The sequence below is a fragment of the Hetaerina americana genome, unplaced genomic scaffold (assembly GCF_022747635.1).
Source record: "Hetaerina americana unplaced genomic scaffold, ioHetAmer1.1.p SCAF_29, whole genome shotgun sequence".
Classification (NCBI taxonomy): domain Eukaryota; kingdom Metazoa; phylum Arthropoda; class Insecta; order Odonata; family Calopterygidae; genus Hetaerina; species Hetaerina americana.
In genome coordinates this window covers 1,916,747-1,925,148 of record NW_027286863.1, presented here as the reverse complement: position 1 = coordinate 1,925,148, position 8,402 = coordinate 1,916,747, and positions in this window count along the sequence as shown.

The following is an 8,402-nucleotide window of genomic DNA, read 5'->3' as shown; positions in this document are numbered from 1 at the left end:
CATCGGACATCCGCAATATAATTATTATCATGCATAATAATTGCAAGCGAACGCAGATGGCGAATGGATACGCAGATATACGTTAATGGAGTTAATGTTTTGCTTTATTTTCAAAGTTTACGCCGACGTAGCAACCTCATTTAGAATATGTCCCTAGTTTTGTATCCCTATTTGAATATGCCCCCTATTATTGAAGGGCTGAGACTAACAGTGTCATAACCCACAAGCTCATTGAAAATTGATGCGTTACATCGAAATAAAACTTCGTAATTGCGCGTAGAAAATATAATTTAATGCGACCCTGATGACCAGGGTCGCATTCAGACCCTGATGATGATGCCCCGCAATGAAACCGAGGCCGCATTAAACTATATCGTTTATGTGGAATTATCAGTTATTTTATTTTATTCGTGGTGAAACCGAAGTTTCACCTGAAACCATTAATTAATTCATCGACGTTTAGAAATCTATTGAGTTCCTTCCTTCCTATCTCTTTGTTCAATTTTCTTTGAAATGTCAAGTCTTGTCATGTAAGCATAACACAGCGAAAACATCACAATTATATTTTCCGATAAACCAGTGTAAAGCAAATTTCTTATTATACTACTCTACTTGTACTTTCGTTTTCTGAAATGAATGCAGAAGTTTTATTGCCCGCACCTCTATGATTGAGCATATGTATTATATTCGGAGATTGGCAAATTACAGTGTGATTATTACAAACAAAGTTTTTCATCTCGGAAAAGAAATACTTAGTCATTCCATGTATATTTACAATTCAATATATGTGTGCAATAACTAAGTATTTTCTTTTCCGATATGAATCGCTTCCACAAAGTGACGCCTCAAACCATTCCATTCAAAATTTTTCATGATCTGAACCTCTATTGAAATATTAAAAGCATGAAACTTACCATTAAAACGAGCCTGATCCGATGATTGAAATATTTAAAGGACATACCTATCCCCGGGCTACAGGTTCATGCATTAAATCTTCAGTTAGAAGAAATTATTGAAAAAATACCACATTGACTAACTCATTTTTACCCTCATGGTATCCCTTGTCATAATCATTTCCCCTCCGGCCAGCCCTCCGCTGAGCCACTCCCCTATCTGTCGATGTTCGGGCACCATTAACCGGATTTTCTCAACCGCACACTTTACCAAACAACAATGTATGCAACTTCATGAGCCCCGCGGTCATGCGGCTCACTCCGCTTTCCTATTGTACGTCATAACATGCGACTCTAGATACAATCGAAGTCAATAGCTCTGCCCGGTCGATATCCCTGGATGCAGCAAGTAGAGGCTGAAATTTGCTGGCACGCGGATGCATATTGAGAATTTGCGGATACTATTTTGCTCATCCACTGGGGGATGTAGTCGAAGTAATCACCGTTACACATTTTTACCCCCACGCGGCTCCCTTTCTTGCGATGCAAACCGTATGAACTAGCCATCCCATCCCGACCCGGGCCCTGGCACAGGGAGAAAAGAATTAAAAATGAGGAGGAAATTTCCCGCGCCCACCGAGAGAAACCCACCCACTCCGGTCGTTCGACATCCGGTGTAATGCAGCCCTCCTCTCCCTTCCCGGACCCACACACTTGCCCTTCCAATTCGCGCGCTCGCCGTGTTACACGGGGGATAGGGTTGGGATAGCTTGCCGGGAGTGGTACGGGAGGAAGGGGGGGCGTGGGGAGGAAGGGGGTGCATGACACGCGATCACTTATCCGGCCCTGCGACGGAGTCCTCACGAATCTGCCATTCTTCTCCCCTTGGCCTCTTCTCGCTCTCTGTCGTGGGGATCACGGGGATTAGTGGCAGGTTGAACGGGCAGAGGCCGTGCCAGTGGCCGGGAGGAGGATTGGCTCACCACACTCACGCACCGACCAAAGGATTAGGTGTTGGCGATATGCATCGATTATGGTCCATACCGATCATATATAGTACGTTCCACAAATATCGTATCCGATGTTTCACGAAGAACATTATCGTCGATAGTTTTATTCGGCATTTCATTTGACGCGGATGCCTATCAAATTTTGAAAATGAACGTGCCTAGGTTTCTATAGTGGATAATATTCTGTCGCGCCATAACAATTAGATCTTAATTGGCGTGCGACTTATGAAAATAAAGCAGGAAAAAACATTCTTATTGAATTAAAACACACAGATTTATTTTGGCACCATGCCACGTTTCACCGCCCTGTGGGCCTTTTACTATTACGTGCACTGTATTTCTATATGCACTGTACTACATTTTTATTACTATTAAGTAATCAACCTACTCTACAAGTCCTTCTTCATCTCTGAGTACTTCCTTCCTTCCGTCATCCAGTGCAAAATTCCTATCCTGTTCCTTCCCTTTCCTCGTTTGCCTAACATTCTCCCCTCTATTACAGTCTTCAACATCCCAATGTCGGTCAACACCCCCTTCATCCACTTTTCCTGCCTCCATAGGATTGCTCCCAACAAACCCCTCTCTTCGCCCACCATACCAAGTACTTCCTCCTTTGTTTTCTTCTCTGTCCATTTCACCTTCCCCATTCTTCTCCACACCCACATTTCAAAAGCCTCCAGTCTACGTCTATCCTCCTGCTTCAATGACCACGTTTCCGCGCCGCACATAGCTACGCTCCATATCAAAGTTTTGACGAGTCTTTTCTTAATGTCCTTACTCAACGTCCCTCTCATCAACTCCCTCCTCCTTGTGTACGCCTCTTTGCCTAGCGCAATTCTTCTCCTTACGTCCCAACTACTTTGACCGCACATATATACGCTCCAAATCAAAGTTTTGTCGAGTTTTGTCTTAACATCCTTACTCAAAGTCCCTGTCATCAACTCCCTCCACCTCGTGAAAGCCTCTTTGCCTACTTTTCTTCTTCTTGCGTTTCCACATCTTCAACCGTGTTGGTCCGACCTCCTATATTAATTATAAGCTTAGCCTTTTCCTTTCTGGAAAATTGCACACTCTTTGCTATATTAATACTAATTATCATCCCATACCGGTCGCACTGAATTCCCAATTCAAACAGCAATGCTTGCAACCCCTTGGCCGATTGAGAAACTAAAGCTTGGTCATCTACATCTACATCTACTTAACACCCCGCAAGCCGCCGCAAGGGCGTGTGGCGGGGGGTGTTAGGACACCACCCGTTATTTAGAAAGGAAAACAATCACCGCATGCAAGAACCACAAAATCATATATCCACAAAAAAAAACATGCCATTCATTCATGCAAGAACACTTACACCCCACACACATGCAAACACTAAATCTACATCTTACATACACATGCACCTGAAAGTATACCTACAGCTTTGCAGTGTTTAACTTTGCTCCGACTAGTAAATTCAGTGTTTTCAATATTTCTAAAGTTACTTCGGTTTCTTACTATTATGATTTCTGATTGTTCGGGGAAAGAATGAGTATTTGTACCTATCTGTCCTGGAATCTATCTCCCTTAGTTTATCTTTGTGGTCTGATCTACCTAAGTAGTGTGGGGCCATTATAATTCCTTCAGTGTCATAGTTAAACTCGTTTGTCCTGAACCTTTCTAAAAGTCTAAGCCTCGCTTGTTCTCTCCGCACTTCAAGTGGTTCCCAGCCAAATTCCCCTAAGAGGCCTGTCACACTTGTGTTCTTATCATAACAATTTTTAACGAATCTAGCGGATTTTCTCTGGACTTTATCTAATTCTTTTTGCCAAATTTTCTCCCAAAGTTCCCAAATACTTGAGGCATATTCCAAATGAGGTCTAACTAGAGCAAAATAGCACCTCTCTTTAACTTTTTCATTACATTTCCCCACCGCACCTCATCAGCAAACGTAACTGATTTTATGAATTCCCCGCCCACTTTTATTCCTACCTCCAGCTCTTAAAGGTAAAGACTACATTATGTGAGGACTACAGGACAATAAGTTTGATATCCCACGCAGCTTAAGTTGTTCTCAGGATCATAAACAAAAGGATAGAGAGTAGGGCAAATGATTACTTAGGGGATGATCAGTTTGGGTTTAGGAAGGGGAGAGGTACGCGTGATGCCATTGCAGTATTGAGATTATTAATCGAGAGGATTATAGAATACAATCAGGACGTATTTGCCTGTTTCGTAGATTTTGAAAAGGCGTTTAATAGAGTGAATTGGGAAAAACTAAAGGGTGTATTGCAGAAAATAGGAGTAGATTGGAGGGAAAGGAGGCTAACCCGCAACCTGTACATGTCTCAGACTGCTCAGGTGCGGGTGGGAAACGGGGAGTCAGGATGGGCAGTGCTAGGAAGGGGTGTAAGGCAGGGTTGCCCATTATCGCCGTTGCTGTTCAACCTGTATGCAGAGGAAATGATCAAAGAGGCATGGGAAGAACTCGAGGTAGGAATGAAAGTGGGCGGGGAATTCGTAAAATCAGTTAGGTTTGCTGATGACCAAGCTTTAGTTTGTCAGTCAGCCAAGGGGTTGCAAGCATTGCTAAGAGAATTGGAAATTCAGTGCGACAGGTATGGTATGAGAATAAATATTAATAAAACAAAGGTTATGCGATTTTCTGGAAAGAAAAAGGCTAAGCTTAACATTAGAATAGGAGGGCAAAAAGTAGAGCAGGTAGAACAGTTTACGTATCTCGGCAGTGTTTTGGACCAACACGGTCAAAGTAGTAGGGACGTAAGGAGAAGAATTGTGCTAGGCAAAGAGGCTTTCACAAGGAGGAGGGATAAGAGACGTTCAGGCGTGATATGGTGGAATATCATGATCAATTAAAAATAGCAATTTTCCACAAAAATAAAATTTAATGCGACCGGTTTCAATTTTACTACATCATCATCAGGTGACAGTTAAACCTCAGAGTCCAGTATATATACCTTACTTGGTTTTAATCATATATATACTGGACTCTGAAGTTTAACTGTCACCTGATGATGATGTAGTGACATTGAAACCGGTCGCATTAAACTTTATTTTTGTGGAAAATTGCTATTTTTAATTAAGGAGGAAGGAGTTGATGAGAGGGACGTTGAGTAAGGATATTAAGAAAATGCTGGTGAAAACTTTGATAAGGAGCGTAGCTATGTACGGTGCGGAAACGTGGTCATTAAAGCAGGAGGATAAACATAGATTGGGGGCTTTTGAAATGTAAGCGTGGAGAAGAATGCAGAAGGTGAAATGGACAGAGAAGAAAACAAATGAGGAAGTGCTTGGTATGGTGAGCGAAGAGAAGGGTTTGTTGGGAGAAATCCTATGGAGGCAGGAAAAGTGGATGAAGGGGGTATTGACCGGCAGTGGGATGTTGAAGACTGTTATTGAGGGGAGAATGTTAGGCAAACGAGGAAAGGGTAGGAACAGGATAGGGATGATGGACGGGATGAAGGGAGGAAGAAAGTACTCAGAGATGAAGAGGGACCTGATGTAGACTAGGATGCTGTGTTTTTGTTAGGAGTCACAAAATATTTAATTAGTTGCTGTGTCCATCCAAAAACCTACCTTAACCGATTGATTACCTAATAATAAATAATATATATATCTACATATATATATATATATATATATATAAGTACAGGGTGTGGTATAATAATAAATAAATAAATAAATAAATAAATAAATAAATAAATAAATAAATCTATATATATATATATATATATATACATATATATATATATAGACATAAATACAGGGTGTGGCAATATAACTCCCTTTTTTCAAAACGCTTTTATAAAAGGAAGTTTTATTGCTGCACCCTATATATCTAACTCATATGTCATTGGAATATGTGTCTTATAAACCAATTCCTCCTTCTCCCACTAAAGGTTCCTGGTCCAGGTCCTTTTCCCATTAACAGTTCCCCTAATTTTATTTCTCTCCGGCTCCCGGGCACGGCACACAGCAGATTGGGCCCAGCCCTGTAGTAGCCAGGACTTGAAATCTCTGTATAGTTCATCATGTTAATCTTTGGAATGATAATTGAGGTGGTTTCCCGTTGCCTTCCTCAATAGTGTTTCGGTTATAGACTGCTAATATGAAATTCAATCGGCGGATTTGTAAGAAGGCAGGGAACTGATTCGGAGAGTAAAATGTCATATATAAGAGTTGAATTAATGATTATTCTAAGGTATTTAAATGCAGTAAAATCCTAATTTTAGGGTATAGCTTTTGCGCATTAACCATGCTAATATATTGGGGTAGTAAATTGAAGTTCAGCTGATAAAATCATGAACTTGGTACAAACGGATGTTAACTATTACAAACTTTAAGAATATTAATGGGTTATTTGGGAGAGCTTTCGGTCGGGTTTAAGATACGTAGGCATTTCACACTTTATAAACCTAAAGGAATACATGTACTCCAGACTTAACAATTCTATTCATAAATCTTTATTTCAAAATAATACCTGGTTCGTTTTCAGTGATACCCTTGGTTTGGTATACAAAAAATATTTGGTCATAAAGTTAAATTATAATGCAAAATTCTTGTGCACAATAAAAGGTCTAAAGAGTTACAATCAAATAATTGTTCAATTTTTAATTCATTATTTCCAGGTTAAACAATTAGAGATCTTAACCTCGGCTAATGAACGTGTTAACGAATTAACGAATTCATTATTTCCAGGTTAAACAATTAGAGATCTTAACCTCGGCTAATGAACGTGTTAACGGTACGTGCGCTAGAGGTCATAAAAGTAATTAAGGTAACAAATGAAACTTGGCTGTTGACAATACGAGTACTTGCGGCAACGCCTATGTATGGTATGCTTTATTTTTTTAAACGGCGTATTTAATGTTGAACGTTGTCTTCCACTGGCTGGTGATCCAAAGTATTAAAATATCGTTCTACCCATTGTTCAGCCTTTTTTTCTGGTGGGAAATCTTCCCTACCTCCTCTGTAAAACCACCACGCCGGGAGTACCCAGTAGAATCTTACGATGGCATCAGACAGATCAACTCTCTCTATGGAAGATATTGGCATTTTCTAAGGATAATTAAATATTTATTGCTTGAAATAACTATTTTAAATTGTAGAAAATTAATTATTTCCACCCCTATCAAGACAAAACTATTGATTCGTTTAATGCCCTGTGCACGATATGAGATTTTGATCGATATTAAAAACCATATCAGTAAAGAAGGTCTCGCCTGACAAATTGCACTCAAATGAGGACAGTCGTAACTTATCGATTGTATTCAGGAAGGGACCATGTGGGTACTTTACGATTCGTTACCGTTTAGAAAAGTGTTCTTCTACCAAAGGAATGGAAAGCATTATGCCCCGTACTGAGCAATATTAACATTATTGCTCTGCATGAGACGCTTTTTGCCCATCCCTTGAAAGACATGAAGTAAACAAAATCAAGCGCTCGCAGCTATTTCAAATCCATCGTTCCTTTGTCATCCCATTTAAGCGTGATGTCTAGTGTCTATGCTATATCGATGGCCGCCTGTTGTCATAGTTTGAAGAAAAAAGGCGGCGGGAAATCTGTTTATTCGGGCTTATAGCTTGAATTGCTTTCTTATAATTAAATTTACTGAATTTTCTTTCAACATTTTAATAATTTAACATGATTCACTTTAGGGCAATAGCCACTTTCGTAAATTCTCTTCGTTGACACAAAAGCCTCCAAAGAGGAAGGGGCATGAGGAATTATTGAAATCGCATGCCTAGAAAATAAAAGAGATTCCCCCTCCAGCCGTAGGAATGAATATAGTATATCGTCCAGTGGGAACCGAATCAAACGTCGTTGGGCACTTCCATCGCCGAGGCAGGAGGACATCGTTCAAAGCACACGTCGTCCCCCTTCCGGCCCCTCATTACTCCTTTTTTTAATATTCGTGGTCATCCCTCATCTCTCTCTCTCTCTCTCTCCGAGTGATCAGCCGCCGAGTGCTATTTCCCTCCTCGTCATCGAGAAATGCATTCCAAACCCTAGTCAGCCTCGCTCTCACAACACGCCCACTCTCTACACGCCCTCGCAACCCTCCCACTCGCCCCCACACATCATAAGAACACTTCCTTCCTCCCTCCACCGATACCCTCCCCGCAATGGAGTTCCGTCATTTTCCTCTCCCTCCACGCTACCCTTTGCTCCCTCATCATCCCCGTCCCTCGCCATTAATTAGCGCCCTCTCATTTCCTGAGGTGCACCTCCCCCCTGTTCCAACACCAGCCCTCATCGCCATCCCTCCGCAAACGCCCGCCCCCTTCCTTCTCTCCGATCTTTAGAAGTGACCTCACGGCACCCGTTTCTCTCCTCCCTCCCTCTCGCCCTCGATTCTCCTCCCGCCGCCCCGATTTCTCTCCTCCTCCGCCCCCTCCCCTCCCCTCCCCCCTCACTCTCCTTGACCTCTTCGGGCCGCGGAGTCACACCTCGCCCGACGGCTACATCCTCCCCGCACGGACCCTGCGCTAAATTTCGACG